Raw genomic sequence first — 15,079 nt, forward strand, 5'->3', positions numbered from 1 at the left:
CGTGCCCACGGCCGGCCTCTGGCTGGAATCCCAGCCCTTTGGAGGTGCAGGCACCGGGTAATGAGTTCAAGAACAGCCTGGATGACACAGTGAGGGCCTGTCTTTAAAAAAATAATAAAAGAGCCAGGCAGTGGTGGCGCACACCTTTGATCCCAGCACTCTGGAGGCAGAGGCAGGGGGATCTCTGAGTTCAAGGCCAGCCTGGTCTATAGAACAAGTTCCAGGACAGCCAGGGCTACACAGCGAAACCCTGTCTCAAAAAACCTAAGTGTTCCTAGTAGCAAATCACCAGACGGAGGACTTCTTACATGTCCTTTAGCAGGGGCTCTGGCGAGCAGCCTATGCAGGACGGGCCCCTCTCCTGCTCGGCTAGCAACCGGGGAGGTGTGTGCACGTGCACGTGGCGTTCGTGTGTGGGATGGGTTTTTAGCAATGGGGTTGATACACAAGCCTCATTTGTTTTTCAGAACAGAGTTACCTATCTGATCAAACAGGATATAATCTGTAAAACCAAAACAATAACCTGAGGGGTGCCAAGAAAGGCTTGGAGGGGACTATATTTGGGATGGGCCATTTCTTGGCTTGCATGGTTCATGATCTCAGGAGCCTCAAGATGAGGATTCAAAAGCAGTGTAGAAAACAACTGTAGATAAAGGCCTGTGTTAGCCCTAAGTGTGACTACAAAGAAGTGTGAAGAAAAGGGGACAAGAATCTTCTGGAAATAACCCAAGCAAAGAGCCAGGGATAGAAAGCATGTACTCCTGTCTTGGTTACCGTGGGAGGCTGACTCAGGAAAGCAGGGCAGGCGTCGCTTCCTGATTAGATAAGTCATCTCCGTGTGCATGGCTGGGACACTGCCAACGTCAGCAGGCACTGTGACGGAGCCAGAGCTAAGTGCGTAAGGGCCTGGTCTAGCGGAAAGGTGGACAACACACGTGAGTAGATGAGGACTTTGAGTAAGGAATAGAAAATTACAGAAAGGGAAATTAAAGATGGAGATCCTGGAAATAAAAAAGTTAGGGGCTGGAAAGACGCTCAGTGCTGATGAGAATGCACTGCTCTTGAAGTAAACCTTGAGTTTGATTCCCAGAACCCGCGTCAAGCGGCTCACAAATGCATGTAACTCCAGCTTCAATGCCTGTTCCTGAACTCCATAGTCACTCCACACATGCAAAGACACAAATACACAGACACATGACTGAAAGAGAAAGGTAGGGTTGGGATGAAGCTCAGTGGTAGAATGCTTGCCCAGTACATAAAAGGCCCCAGGTTCAGCTCTTAGACAACAAAATACTAAATATAAATCTTTTCAAAAAGTAGATACCAGAAGCCAGGTGTTGTGGCACACGCCTGTAATCTCAGCACTCGGGAGGCAGAGACAGGCAGATCTCTCTGAGTTTGAGGCCAGCCTGGTCTACAAAGCAAGTCCAGGACAGCCAGAGCTACAAAGAGAGACCTCGTCTCAAAAACAAACAAACTAAAGTTAATACTGGAGATGTTTAATCCCTTCAACAAGGCTATTGCCAATCTAGACAAAACCAAAGGGGGTAGAAATCCATGAACATGGGGCTGGGTCAACAGAAATCGACCAAATGTAACACCTACTAAAACCTGACACCCCAAGCTAGGCACTCGAGACAGATGGATCAGTGTCATATGAGAGTGGAGTCCCAGAGCGAGAAGGGAGAAGGGATCTTTGAAGAGATAGTGAGAGTTTCCTAATAACAGAAGAATCAACTTCAGATTTAAGCTCAGAGAGCCCAAGCAGGAGAAGGACAAGGAAAAATACAGGGAAACCCGAAGCCAGAGACAAAAGAGCATTTTAAATAAATGTTTACTTTAATTTTACACATACAGGTGCTTTGCCAACATGTCTGCCTGTGTGTTGTTAGTGCCCGGGGGACCAGTGAAGGGCGTCAAGTGCCCCAGAGTTACAGACAGCTGTGAGCTGCCACGGAGGTGCTGAGATTCAAACCCGGGTCTCCTGCAAGAGCAGCCAGTGCTCTTAACTGCTCAGCCGTCTCTCCATCCTCAAGATGCCAGGGTGATCTTCAACAGTGAAGTACTTTCCTAGTACGTTGGTAGCCCTGGGTTTGAGAGTCAACCACACTTGCACACGCAGATCCACATGCACACACGTGCACACCGTAGGAAGCAAGAAAGCAGCCTTCTTGTGAGAAACTGATAGCCAAATGGTTCCCGAGACCCAGCGGCTCCCCTGCCTTGTAGGTACACAAGATGGCCCAGGGGCCCCAGTAGCTATCAGCTCAGACTTCTGTCAGCTGCAAAACAATTGGCTCGAGTACAGTGGATGCTGCCTCATGAGGCACCGGGCCTCTAGCCCGTTCTCCACAGGCTCTAGCTTTTCTTCCCTCTCATGAGGACCTGGGCTGCTTCCTTCACCATGCACAAAGACAGTAGTCTCTGGTTGGGAGAAGGCAGAGAGGAGACTATGCCATGCCAGTCACTAACTGGAATGTCCCTCAACACACAGGGTAGGATTGGCCTGTTGGTCAGACCTACCCACCCTTCCTTCCTTCTTTCCTTCCTTCCTTCGAGTTTGGGTCTCACTATGTATCCCTGGCTGGCCTAGAACTCACTGTGCACACCAGATTTGAACTTCCAGTCTTGATCTTTCTGCCTCTCCCTCAGAACTGGGATTAAAGGCACTCGGCTCTCAAATTCTTTTCTTGAAGCTAAACTGCCTTAGAACCACCAGGGCACACTGGCACAGCAGCTGGGGCTCGGCTGAGGAATGGTCATGGCTGCTTCCTGAGAGGGGGAGCACTCAGTCATAATTGGAGGTCATCCAAAAATTAAGAAGATCCAAGTGTCCTCTCCTGTCATTGCCTTGTTTCCTGGGAGAAGCCACCAGGAGGCAGCAAAGCGCTTGTTGAAGAGGCTCAAGGGCCTGGCTCAGGAGAAGTGGCTTAGGATGCTTAGGAATAACCGAAGGCGGGCGGTAAGGCAGAAGCTCAGAGTTCATCTGGAGAGGTGCTGGGCTGTGCCAGGAAGGCAGAAGCGGCCAAGGGAAGGACATGAAGAATTCCTGGCCATCCCCTGAACATCTGGGTCCCACAGATGATTTGCAGTGGGCAGCCTTCTCTCCTTTCAGCTTTGGGCCACTTCCTCTTTACCTGGCTACCCATCCCCATAGAACCCTCAGCACGGCAATGCAGAAATGTGGGTTTGGTTGGTTGGTTGGTTGGTTGTGGTTGTTTGGTGGTTTGTTTGTTTTGAGACAAGGATTCTCTGTGTAGCCCTGACTGTCCTGGAACTCACTCTCTAGACCATGCTGGCCTTGAACTCACAGAGATCTGCCTGTCTCTGCCTCCTGAGCGCTGGGATCAAAGATGTGTACCACCACTGCCCAGCTCAGAAATGGGTTCTCACAAATGATTATTTGGGCAACTATTTTTAAGGATTCTTCCAGGAAGCCCTTCTGTGGATTCCCGCCAAACGCACGCCACGTCCCCACGCATTCACTCACTCACTTACTCATTGAACAAATATCTGTCAGGCACCTCACGCTGGGCACCCTGCTCAGAGGGCTGTGCACACAGTAGGAAACAAGGCACGCTCTGAAGGAAGACTGCCCTGCCCTCCCCTCCTGAGGGCAGTCCGCTTGCTCTGCATCTGTGGTCTTGCCTCCGCTGCGCCTCTGTGTGGAAAGTAGATCAAATTAAATGACTTTGTATTTACTGACTGATTGATTGTTTGAGACAGGGTCTCACTACAGGGTCTGGAGTTTGCGATGCAGACCAGGCTGGCCTCAAACTCAATGATCCACCTGCCTCTGCCTCCTGAGTGCTGGAATTAAAGGGTGTGCCACCATATCCGGCTACTGGCTGGTTTCCTAATCACCTTTGAACACCTACTGTGAGGTCATGTTTTGTACCAAGGGAGAGGACACAAATAAAACACCTTCAATGAGCTTACCACAAACATAGCATCCTAGCTATGTGCAAAGTTCTAAAATGTTTTAAAAATAAAATTAGGTTCTTAGACTCCTAAGAACTCACCGTCCTTCCATCCATCTGTCCGTCCGTCTGTCTGCCCAGCCACTCATTCAGCAATGGCTTCCCGGCTATGCTGTGCTGAGATGATTTTTGTAATTACAGACTGGAATGCAAGGTCCCTTTCCACTCTGGAGACTGGGTGGTAAGCTGTCATGGGCTGGCAGAGCTAAAAGCAGCCCCTGGCAGGCGCGGAGAAGAGCAAAGTGGGATGGAGATGAGGAGAGGCGATGGTCACTGCAGGGAAGGCCTTCCGGGCTCAAAGGGATTTCAACTGATGCTCGAAGAGGGAAAGATAGAGCCCAGAAGCAGGGTGGGCAGACGCATGTGCTAACTGAAGGGAGGGAGGGCAGACAGGACACCAGAGAAGAAAACCGCACTATAGCCTCAAAGGTTTTCAGTTGTGAGAGAGACAGACCCCTCACCACCTTCTCCCTGTAGCCTCCCCCAGACGCTGGGTCTCCCCCTCCGTCCCACTAGTTACCTTCTGCCTGAGTTCTCGGAGGACGCCGCACTGCCTGGACTCTCCCAGGATGACCTTTGCCCTGAGGCTGCCACTGTCAGGTAGCTGACGGCGGGTCCTACACCTTCTTCCAGTTCTATCCCGAGTCACAGACATACGCACGGCTCACACGCACAAGCAATCACCTTTCTCTTTTTAAGCATTTGATTTGATTTATTCCTTTTGCTTGTGGGTTTTGCTTGCGTGTCTGTGTGCAATGCACATTTGTGTGTGCACCATGTATGGGCCTGGTGCTCAGAGGTCAGAGGCGGGCACTGGATCTCCTGGAACTGGAGTTATGGATGGTTGTGAGCCACCAGGTGGGTGCTGGGAATCCAGCCCATGACGGACAGCTCAAAAGCTGCCCGCTGGAGCCTTTACTCAGGGTTTCCCAGCCACTGTTGCCACCTCAGCCCACACTTGCGCTTCTCTTTGGGCTCCTTTCAGTGTGCAACCAGCAGCCTCCTCCTGCCACAGCTAGCGCCTCATCACTGCATCCCCTGTCCAGTCCATCCCCAGCAGACACCTCACGTGTCTTCGGTGAGTACCCTAACTCAGGCCACCAACTGGGGTCGCGCTTTCATTTCTTTACATTATTTTATGTGTCTGAGTGTTTTGCCGGCATATATGTCTGTGCGCCTGGAATCGACAGAAGAGGACATCAGATCTCCTGGAACAGGAGTTGCAAATGACTGTGATCTGCTGTGTAGGAGCGGGGAATCAAAGCTGTGTCCTCTGGAAGAGCAGCCACTGCTTTTCACTACGGAGCTTTCTCTCCAAGATGTTGTGGGTCTCTTTATGGCACAGAACATCCTCACTTAAAAACTCGGTAGGTCAGCCTGGAGAGATGGCTCAGTGGTTAAGAGCACTGGCTGTTCTTCCAAAGGTCCTGAGTTCAATTCCCAGCAACCACATGGTGGCTCACAACCATCTATAAGGAGATTTGGTGCCCTCTTCTGGCCTGCAAGCATACATGCAGGCAGAACACTGCAAACGTAATAAATACATGCTCAGCGGTTAAGCGCACTGACTACTCTTCTAGAGGACCTGGGTTCGATTCCCAGCACCTACATGGCAGCTCACAACTGTCTGTGGTTCTAAGATCTGACACCCTCACACAGACATAGATGCAGGAGAAAAACACCAATGCACATAAGCTAAAAATAAGTTTTAAAAACTTTCTTTTGTGACTCTCTCCTCTCTTAAGAAAGTGTTTAGTCACTTTGCAGGCGCTCCAAGACCTGGCCGCACTGCACTGTTGACTGGCCCTCCGGTGGTAAGAGTCTGTGTTTCCTAAACCTTTGCTACCAACGCTTTAACTTTATATGTACTTTTTCCATATATGCAGGGATGCTCTAAAAATCATATGGAGTGATAATTCCAATAGGCAATGATAATTTGTTCATTGACCCATCATCAAACATTTAAATTGTTGCCAATTTATTGGTGGAAAATTATATTTAAGTGTAATTTTAATTTTCTTGTGAGGAACTAGAGTATTTTTAAAAAAAAATTGTCTAAGGGGCATTTACCTTTCCTTTTTTGTCAACAACCCATTTTCTTATAGGATTTTTGCCCTTTTTCATATTGATGTGAAAAGATGTTGTATATGTAAAGCAAATTGGTTCCTTTGGCTGTGATATGAGCTGCAAACATCCTCCTTGGTTTTCCATTTGTCTGTTTATGGTGTGCTTTCCCTCTGCAGAAATTATAGATTTTTCTGCTGACAGGATTTGTCTTTTCTATGCTTTGAGAAATCCTGTACCATCTGAAAAATACTTTCTCTGCTCCGACATTGTAAATTTGCAATTTTACTCTTTTACATTTATTTAAACACAATTGATTTGTATGGATGTAATTTAGTGTGAGAACTGAGGCAGAGACGCCACATTATTTTTTTCCAGGTGGCTACACAGTTGTCTCAATGGTGCTTACGGAGTAATCTGTCCTTTCCCCGCTGACAGACCACGCTATCTTTATAACATACTAAATTTCTTTAATGCCTTGCATCTATTTCTGGACCATTTTGTTCTCTTGATGGATCTACTTCTGCATTCACTGCCACTCCCTGGAGTTCACTGGACTATTTGAGAGAGATTCCTCCCTCTTCCTTTTCAAAATGCTCATGGCTAGTTTTGCTGCTGCTGCTGTATAAATCAGTGTAAATCTACACATGAACTTTATATTCAGGCTATGTAGTCTATTGGTATTTTTATTAGACCATATTAAATTTATAGATTGATTTATGGCGAGTTGACATCTTTATGATACTGAGTCAAGATATACTATGCCTTTCCATTTACGCAAGCTTCCTTTGTGCTTTTGCTAGCATTTTTAATCTTAAGTACCTAGATCTAACGTGTGTATGATTAGGTTGCTACTATTTCATTTACTTTGTTATTTCAATTGAATATCACATATTTTATTTCCTATGCTTTCTATTGAGTTCACGATAAAGTATGCATTAACTTATGTCTAGTTTGCTTAAAGTATCAAGCCTGATGATCTGGGTTGGATTGTGTGTGTGTGTGTGTGTGTGTGTGTGTGTGTGTGTGTGCGCGCGCGCACACACATGTACATACACACCAAAAAATGGAAAATACGTCTTATTTGTATTAGTTTTTTAGTTGCTGTTCTTTCCAAATAAGCTACTGTCTTAGCTTGATTTCTCTTGCTATGATAAAGATCATGATCCAAAGCCCATGAGGGTGGATTATTTATTTGGATTACGGGTCCATCTTCAGAGGATGTCGGGGCAGGAGCTCAGAGCAGACACTGAAGCGGGGGCTATGGAGGAACGCCACTTCTTTCATGGCTAGTTCAGCTGCTTTTTATACACCCCAGGACCATCTGCCTAGGCATGGCACTGCCCACAGTGGGCTGGGCCCTCCCATATCAACTATCAATCAAGAAAATACCCCACATACAGGCCAATCTGATGGAGGCATTTTCTCAGCTGAGTTCCCTCTTCCCAAATAACTCTAGCTTATGTCAAGTGGTCAAAATCTAAAATGAAAAGCTATCATGCTAAATATTTTAATTCTTTATCTTTTCTATCTTATTCTTTTTCGTCTGTAATTATATAGCAAGAACCTCACTTCCAAAGCCACATTAAATAAATAAATAAATAAAAGCAGCTACAGGAGTAAACTTTGTCACACATTTCACTTTAATGGGAATAAACTAATTTATTTGTTAAGTATAATTTTGATTTTTGAACTTAGATGTGTAAATTTAGTCATGTTAAAAAATTAACTATGGGGGCTGGAGAGACGGTTCAGTGGGGAAAGCTGTGGCTGCCAAGCCTGGTAGTTGGGGTCCAATCCCAAGACCTATCAGGATAAAAGAGAGAATTAACTCCCACAAGCTGTCCTCTGACAGCCACATATTTGTCATGACACATGCACAACCACATGCACACACACAAATAAATGCAACATAATTTTTAAAACTTAAGCGTTTGTGTACTAGTGAAATGAGCCAGCAGATAAGGTCGAATGCTAGCCCTGACCATCTGTGTTCAAACCCCGAGGGCTCACACAGCAGAAGGAGAGAAATGACTTCCACACATGCTCCGGCATGGTAGATGGGCGTGTTCACGTGGGCACAGGGGTGTGCATGCATGTGCACACACAGAGACAGACAGACAGACAGACATAAAAATACTAATAAAAACAAGTCTCTTATAAAAGGAAAACCAAGGGGGCTGGAGAGATGGCTCAATGGTTAAGAGCACTGACCGTTCTTCCAGAGGACCTGGGTTCAGTTCTCAGCCCCCACAGGGCAGCTCACACCTGTCTGAAACTCCAGGCTCTGACACCATCACACAGACACTCATGCAGGCAAAATGCCAATGCACATAAAATAAAAAGAAATAATTATTTAAAACAAGAAATAAAAGCAAATGCTAAGTGTGGTGACACATGTTTTTAGTTCTGGAGCTTGGGAGGGAGAGGCAGGTGGATCTCTTTGAGTTCCAGGCCAGCCTGATCTACACAGCAAGCCCCAAGACAGGCAAGACTATATAGAAACCCTATTTTAAAAAAACAAGTAAACAAAAAATAAAACCAAGCAATTTGATTTCAAACTCTGTGTTCCCTACTGCTGTGTTCTACTCTTCCAGGAGGACCCTGGAGTCCTGAGCAAAGATCTAAAAGGAGCCATGAATGTGCCCACCACTGTAAGCTACATCCATCCCAGTGAGAGTGCTAGACTTTGAGAGACTGTTCTCCACAATGGTTAGCTGAGCTGGGGGGCTGGCATCATTGCTAGTTTTTTCTTTTGATCTACATCCTCTGTGGGTTTTTGGGGTGGGGCCTCCACTTCCTCCACATCATCTTGAATTTTGGAGGGTCCTGTGTGCTGGTCTTGGCCCTTTCTCATTGTACCTGTGTCTACTCCACTCCCTGGGCACTCATCTGCCTGTTGATGATTATGACTTTCTGTGTGGAGTGCCAGGCCTCTTTCCTGCCTAGTATGTCTGCCTCTTAAAGCCAATACCTCCCCAAGACACCTCACGGGTGCGAAACCGAACCTCTTTAACTCAGATATCTTTGTTTCTGCTCCCACACAACTCTGGCCTCCCAAAGACTCTTCCTTTGTAGCAATTAAAGATAATTACTCAACAGATACTAAGCTTGTACTTTAGCACTGGAAAAAAAAAAAAAAGCACAACACAACAACAAAATTATTGTCCTTGGAGCTAAACAGCTGGGCAGAGGGAAGGAGTACAGGGGAAGGGTTTTAAACTTTTTTTAGAAGGACAAGTGAAAGCATAGGTGATTATTTAGTGTTGAGAGCCAGGCTGAGCCAAGCTTTCCCCAGTCCCTGAGGTATGGAGAAGCAGCATAGCACCTTGTAGAAAACTGGAAACACGCAGAGCCAGCAGTAGCCTGGGGAGATCTCCCCGGAGACCCTGAGGTAAGGAAGGGGAATGGCAGTTCCTTGTCTAAAACCAGAAATATGCTTGACAAGGCCAGTGATGGCCTGGGGCCAGTGCCTTGTGGGTCTCAAGAACCCATTCTTCTCCCCAGAGGAGCAAAGCTTATCAATCAGTCCCAAGGCTGCTTGTGGTCAGTTGTACCAGAATGCCCTGTGCTCCCCTTATGCACCAATGCCCAATTGGCTTCCTCGACCTTGTCACACTATACATAATTCTCTGCTGATTTTGTCTCACTTTTCACCTGAAAAAAAAATGTATATAAGAGGCCGTACTTCTTAATAAGCTTTCTTGACCTAAGACATTGCTGATCCAAGACCTCCCGACCCCAGCTTTCTTATCTTCTCTGTCTTCTCATCTCCTGGTCCTCCCCCTTAGGACCCTGCCACCAAAGAATGGCCTACTGGTACAGGTTAAAATCGATCCCGGGAGCCCACTTGTTTTTCATGGCGCACATCCCCTCTTGCGGGATGCACGCGGCGCCATCCTTCGCTTGCATGTCATATGCACACACCCTCTCCAGCAGTGACCCAGCAACCTGGAGTCCCTTCAGCTAGCCGTGGGCACCGGGCTTTGGGCACTCCCCTCCCAGAGTAGTTTAAGTTTCCCCTAGTGGGGCACACATTAAAATAGCTTCTGTTCAGTTGTAGTCCCAACATATCAGGGGATGAGGAGCAGAAGGCTGATCCAGCCTGAACTGGTTTTAGGTATATGTACAATAAAGGCAAAATCGTATCTTCCAGTAAATTTCAGAGGGACTCTTCTGTTTCCTTCTTATGCTCGTGTGTAATTAAGTGTGGGTAAGATTAAGATCAGATGCATTTATGGGAAGGGCATGTGTAGTAGGAAAATTTAATATAAGACTTAGTCTATCAATTAAAGCAGAGAAACTACACTACACTCCTTAGTAACTCCACTCCTTAGCAACCAGCCTTCCTTCTTTTGGATCGCAGACTTAGCTCGAGGCCCTTCAGTGCCCTCCCTCAGGGCGCCTGGCAGTCTCCACAGTGCAGCCCTGAGTAACCTGTACTATTGCTCTGTTTCGAACAAAGCTAGCTTGCTTCTTCTGCAATCTGCTGGAGCCATTCTCTTCAATTTTTTGGACAAGAGGCTCAAAACCTGAAGCATCTGGCCTAGAAGCCAAGCACGTGTAATAAGAGGAGGAGAGAGGTCGGAAAGGCAGGTGTTTTCTTCCAAGAAGAGAGGGATTTCATTGGTGGTCAGAAGAGTGGACTTTTCATTTGAATAGGAGCATCTTGGGTAGTGTGAACAGATGGGAGGAGGGGCAGCAGTGGGGAGAAAGCTAAAGGGCCAGTTAGGGGAGGTGAAGCCTAGAGACTTGCAGCAGGGAATGGTGGGAAAACTGAAGAAGTGCTTTCAGATGTGGAATATATTCAGTTTCATTCTTTCACAATATGGTTTTGCTCTACAGCCCAGGCTGGCCTCAAACATATGATCCCCCTGCTTCAGCTGTCCAAGCAGCTGTGAGTTCAGGTTGGGTCATAACACTCAAAAGCTATCCAGATTCTGAGGCTAAGTCTGTGTTTCATTTTTTAAAAACAACTCTTTCTGCATATTTTTTTACAGATGTATTTATTTTTTATGTACATGAGTATTCTATCTGCATTAACATCTGCCAGAAGAGGGAATCAGTTCACATTATAGATGATTGTGAGCCACCATGTGGTCACTGGGAATTGAACTCATGACCTTTGGAAGAACAGACAGTGCTCTTAACCACTGAGCCATCTCTCCAGCCCTTGTGTTTCATTTTGTATTTCCCCTTTCTTTCCTAGTGTTAATCCCAAAGATGTGAAGAGAAAGACCACCTACCCAAATCATCATGGCCAAATTAATTAAAGTAAGCAATTAATTAAAACAAGCTTTTTAAATTTTTGTACATGGGCTGCCTCCTCCTAAGGTGGGGTTCAAGAGGTCAGCCTTGGACATGGAAAAGATAAGGTTTTTTAGGATAGGGGCTTTCCAAATGGGGGATTTGGCAGGTAAATAGGCGGAGTTACAGAAGCAGAATATAAAATAGCAAGGTGGTCATGATAAGGTGGCCATAACAAGGTCGTCGTGACAAGGTGGTCATTGTTAGGTGACAAGGCGGTCATCCTTAGGTCCAGGACAAATAGTTGCGGTTAAACTGAGGTGCCTATTAACATATCAAGAGGACCTGGCTAGCGCTCCCAGCATCACTCACCCAACCCCTACCCTAAACATCCTCCTCCCCAGGACTGGGCTTCTGCTTCCCTTCCCCATTTTGGCCCCTCCCACAAGTTCTGTCACCACTGCCCCAGCACGTCTTACAGGCAGGACAGGTTGTAGGTGAAGGGCTTTGTTGACCTCGCTACTTCTATGGAGGCATTGTCCAAAAAGGTGCACCCGAGGTGGGAAGGCCGAGTGTGGTCACACTGCTCTAAGAGCTGTGGTCCTGGAACACGTAAAAGAGGCGGTGCAGGGCTATCATCCCAGCTTCCTGTCTGCAAATTCAAGGTGGCCAGCCTCATGGCACTGCAGTCATGGCTTCCTTCCATGTAAAAAGTGCCCCTCTGACTGTATGCCAAAGCAAACCTTTCCTAAGATTGCCCTTGTGAGAACAACATGGCACTGAGGACTGGGTGCTGCTGTGATAGCCTCGACCATATGGCTCCTAGGCCTCTGGAACTGGTTTTGGGTTGGGAATGGAAGAGTCTGGGGTTGAAGGCAAAAGGAGTCCTAGAGTGCTCTAAGCAGAGTTTAATAAGCCAGCATGGGCTGAGTCTGGAAGACCAGAATGCTGTCCATAGGCAGACAGTGAATGCTGTGCTCATGTTGGTCCAGAGGGAAACCTGGGTCCTGGGACCTAGTAGCACCATTCCTGTTACATTCTAGCAAGCAATCTGGCTGCATTTTACTCATGCGAGAACTTGAGTGAGGCTGAATTAAAAAGTAACAAACTAATTTTGGGGTGGGGGAAATGTCATGACAATATAGTGTTCCGACTATATTCGTGGGTTACTGCTCACTAATCTTATCCAACTTTACAGTAAGAGAGAACAGGGCAACAGGGAAGGCATCCTGCAGACAATACCCTATCCACTGAGACACCAATTTGTGAGGATTCAAACTTGAGAGTCTAAACTGAGAATACCACTGAAAATACTTTTTGAAAACAGCAACTAGCTAGATACTGTTTCCTCAGGTGTTCCAGGTTGGGCCACTAGTGTGTACAAAAGCCACTACAATCATGATAGAAAGGGGACAGACTGCATCTGTCCCAGTGGAACTTGGTGTCACCTACATGGTGTTAGTTTTATAGGCATACATAGTGCAAGAGTTATGGAGCCACGGAAGCTCATAGCAGGGTTCCAGGAAGTCTTTCAGGCCATGCAAGGTATAGCGGGGTCAGGTTCCCTGGACAAATATCTAGACGATACACAAGTTGCAACGGATGGTAGAGGTTCTAGGACTGGGGCATCTGCTAAGGAAAGCTACAGGCAGAGAGCGGAGCTGGCGCAACAGAAAAGCTGCATGTGCTGAGGCAAAGCTGGGGCCACAGAGCGCTGGAACCCAGATGGTTTCATCGGAGTTAACAGTCCAGACATGGAGCTGTAAGAGTGCTGGCCGGCTGGGTTTCAGTGCTGGCCTGGTCTTTCCCAGCAAGCACTTCATCAACTGAACCACCTCTCCAGCCACTGGCCAGATCGCCCCTGCATTGCCAGCACTCTGGTCTGGAAATATTTACTCTGGGCCATTGTACAGTGTAAGTAACTTGTATTTTATTTTACAGAGGCTCACAGTTAAGAGATTGCCCGAGTCTTAGAAAAGACTTTGCATTATACTCTTGAATAATTTCAAAAGTGTTAAGACTTTGCGGTCTTTTAAGATTACATGACTGCATTTTGCATTAAGAAACGAACATGAAGCCAGGTGTGGTGGCACAGGCTGTTAATCCCAGCACTCTTCAATAGGAGCCCTGTCTACCAAGTGAGTTCTAGAATAGCCAGGGTGATGTAGAGAGACCCTGTCTCTAAAAACAAGCAAACAATAAAACAAGGAAGAAGAAATGAACATGACTGTAGCCAGCGGTGACCAGGCCCCTTCTTCACGGAGGGCTGTGCAATGGCTGCAGCAGCCTCCTTGGTAGCACGTGCAACCTGCTGCCTATGTGGGCTGCCCTAAGGGACCTTGGAGGCAATTTTCTAGGGGCTAGTCATTCTCTGATCTCAATACTATGCCCAGTCTAGGCTTCAGACAAGCATGCAAGGTGCCTCTGGGAAGCACCAGGACACAGCAGGCAGGGTCCACATTGGCCAGGTCACCATGTCCTTCTGCATCAAGTTTCAGAATGAGAAACATGTTAAGGCCCTGCATAGAGTCAAGTTTAAGTTCCCTGGAATCTAGAAGATCCATATCTCAAAGAAGTGAGGCTTCACCAAGTTTAATGTCGTTGAGTTTGAAGGCATGGTAGCCGAGAACTAACTCATCCCTGATCTCCAATTGTACCTCCAATTGTGGTCCCCTGGAAAGACCCTGCAGTCCTGAGGGCTTCCACTGTGCTCTCCTATATCCTACAAATCATGTTCAGCAAGAAATCACACATTCAAAAAAATAAACATGAGACTTCAGGGGATGTTGTTCTGATTGAAAAGTGACATTCCCAGGGTTGGGGAAATAGCTCATCTGGTAGAGTGCTTATACAGCATGCACAAAGCCATGGGTTTGATACCCAGCACCACATTAAAACCAGGAATGGTGGCACATGCCTGTAATCCCAGCACTGGGGAGGTAGAGACAGGAGGATGAGGGATTTAAGGTCATCTTTGGATACCTTGAGTCTGAGACCAGCTGGGACTACATGACACCCTGTCTCAAAAACCAAATAGTTGGGTATGGTGACATATGCCATTAACCCTAGCACTCGGGAGGCAGAGACAGATGGAGCTCTGTAAGTTCAAGGCCTACATAACAAGTTATAGGACAGCCAAAGCTACACAGAGAAACCCTGGCTCAGTGTTTGTCAGTGTTCTAGTGGCAGCACAGGTCAGCAGGTAGTACAGCTTGGGTGTCAGGGGTGGATCTGTGATAGTTGTTTTATCAACTGAACCTCACTTAAAAGTCACCTAACAAAAACTCTGGAGTTATCTGTGAGGCTGCTCCTGGGGGTTTAACTGTGATGGGAAGACCCAACCCTAAATTTAAGTGACATCATTCCCTGGGCTCAGATTACAGACTGAACAGAAAGGAGGCAGCAGGCAGAGCACCAATGCTTCATCTCTCTCTGCACTTCCAAACTCGGGACACAACCGGAGGAAAAAAAAAAAAAAAAACCACACCACGGCGCCTCTTCTGCCATCATGTTTGGCCCCCAACCCCACACCCCACCCAAAAGAAAAAAACAAAAACCTGTGAGTTAAAATAACTACTTCCTTTCCTTAGGTTTCCTTTGCCAGACTGACCCCTTGTTAGGGCTAGTGACGTGGCTTGGAGGTGATATGCCCAGATCATGAGACCCCCAGAGGACCACCAAGAACACAAGTCCAATGCAAACACACAAGGGCCTTTATTGCAACCTCGAGCTCGGGTCACAAACTGTCCCTGACTCAACAGGTTTAGGAGAGTGGCCCCAAGCCTAGG

General features: G+C 47.0%; 1 pseudogene; it reads left to right on the forward strand.

Moving 5' to 3' along the window:
- The first annotated feature begins 13,518 nt into the window (after window positions 1–13,518).
- On the forward strand, window positions 13,519–13,642 carry LOC129691229 (small nucleolar RNA SNORA70; annotated as a pseudogene).
- The last annotated feature ends 1,437 nt before the right edge of the window (window positions 13,643–15,079 follow it).

Source organism: Psammomys obesus, unplaced genomic scaffold (genome assembly GCF_907164565.1).
Source record: "Psammomys obesus unplaced genomic scaffold, mPsaObe1.curated_primary_1811, whole genome shotgun sequence".
In the NCBI taxonomy this organism is placed as follows: domain Eukaryota; kingdom Metazoa; phylum Chordata; class Mammalia; order Rodentia; family Muridae; genus Psammomys; species Psammomys obesus.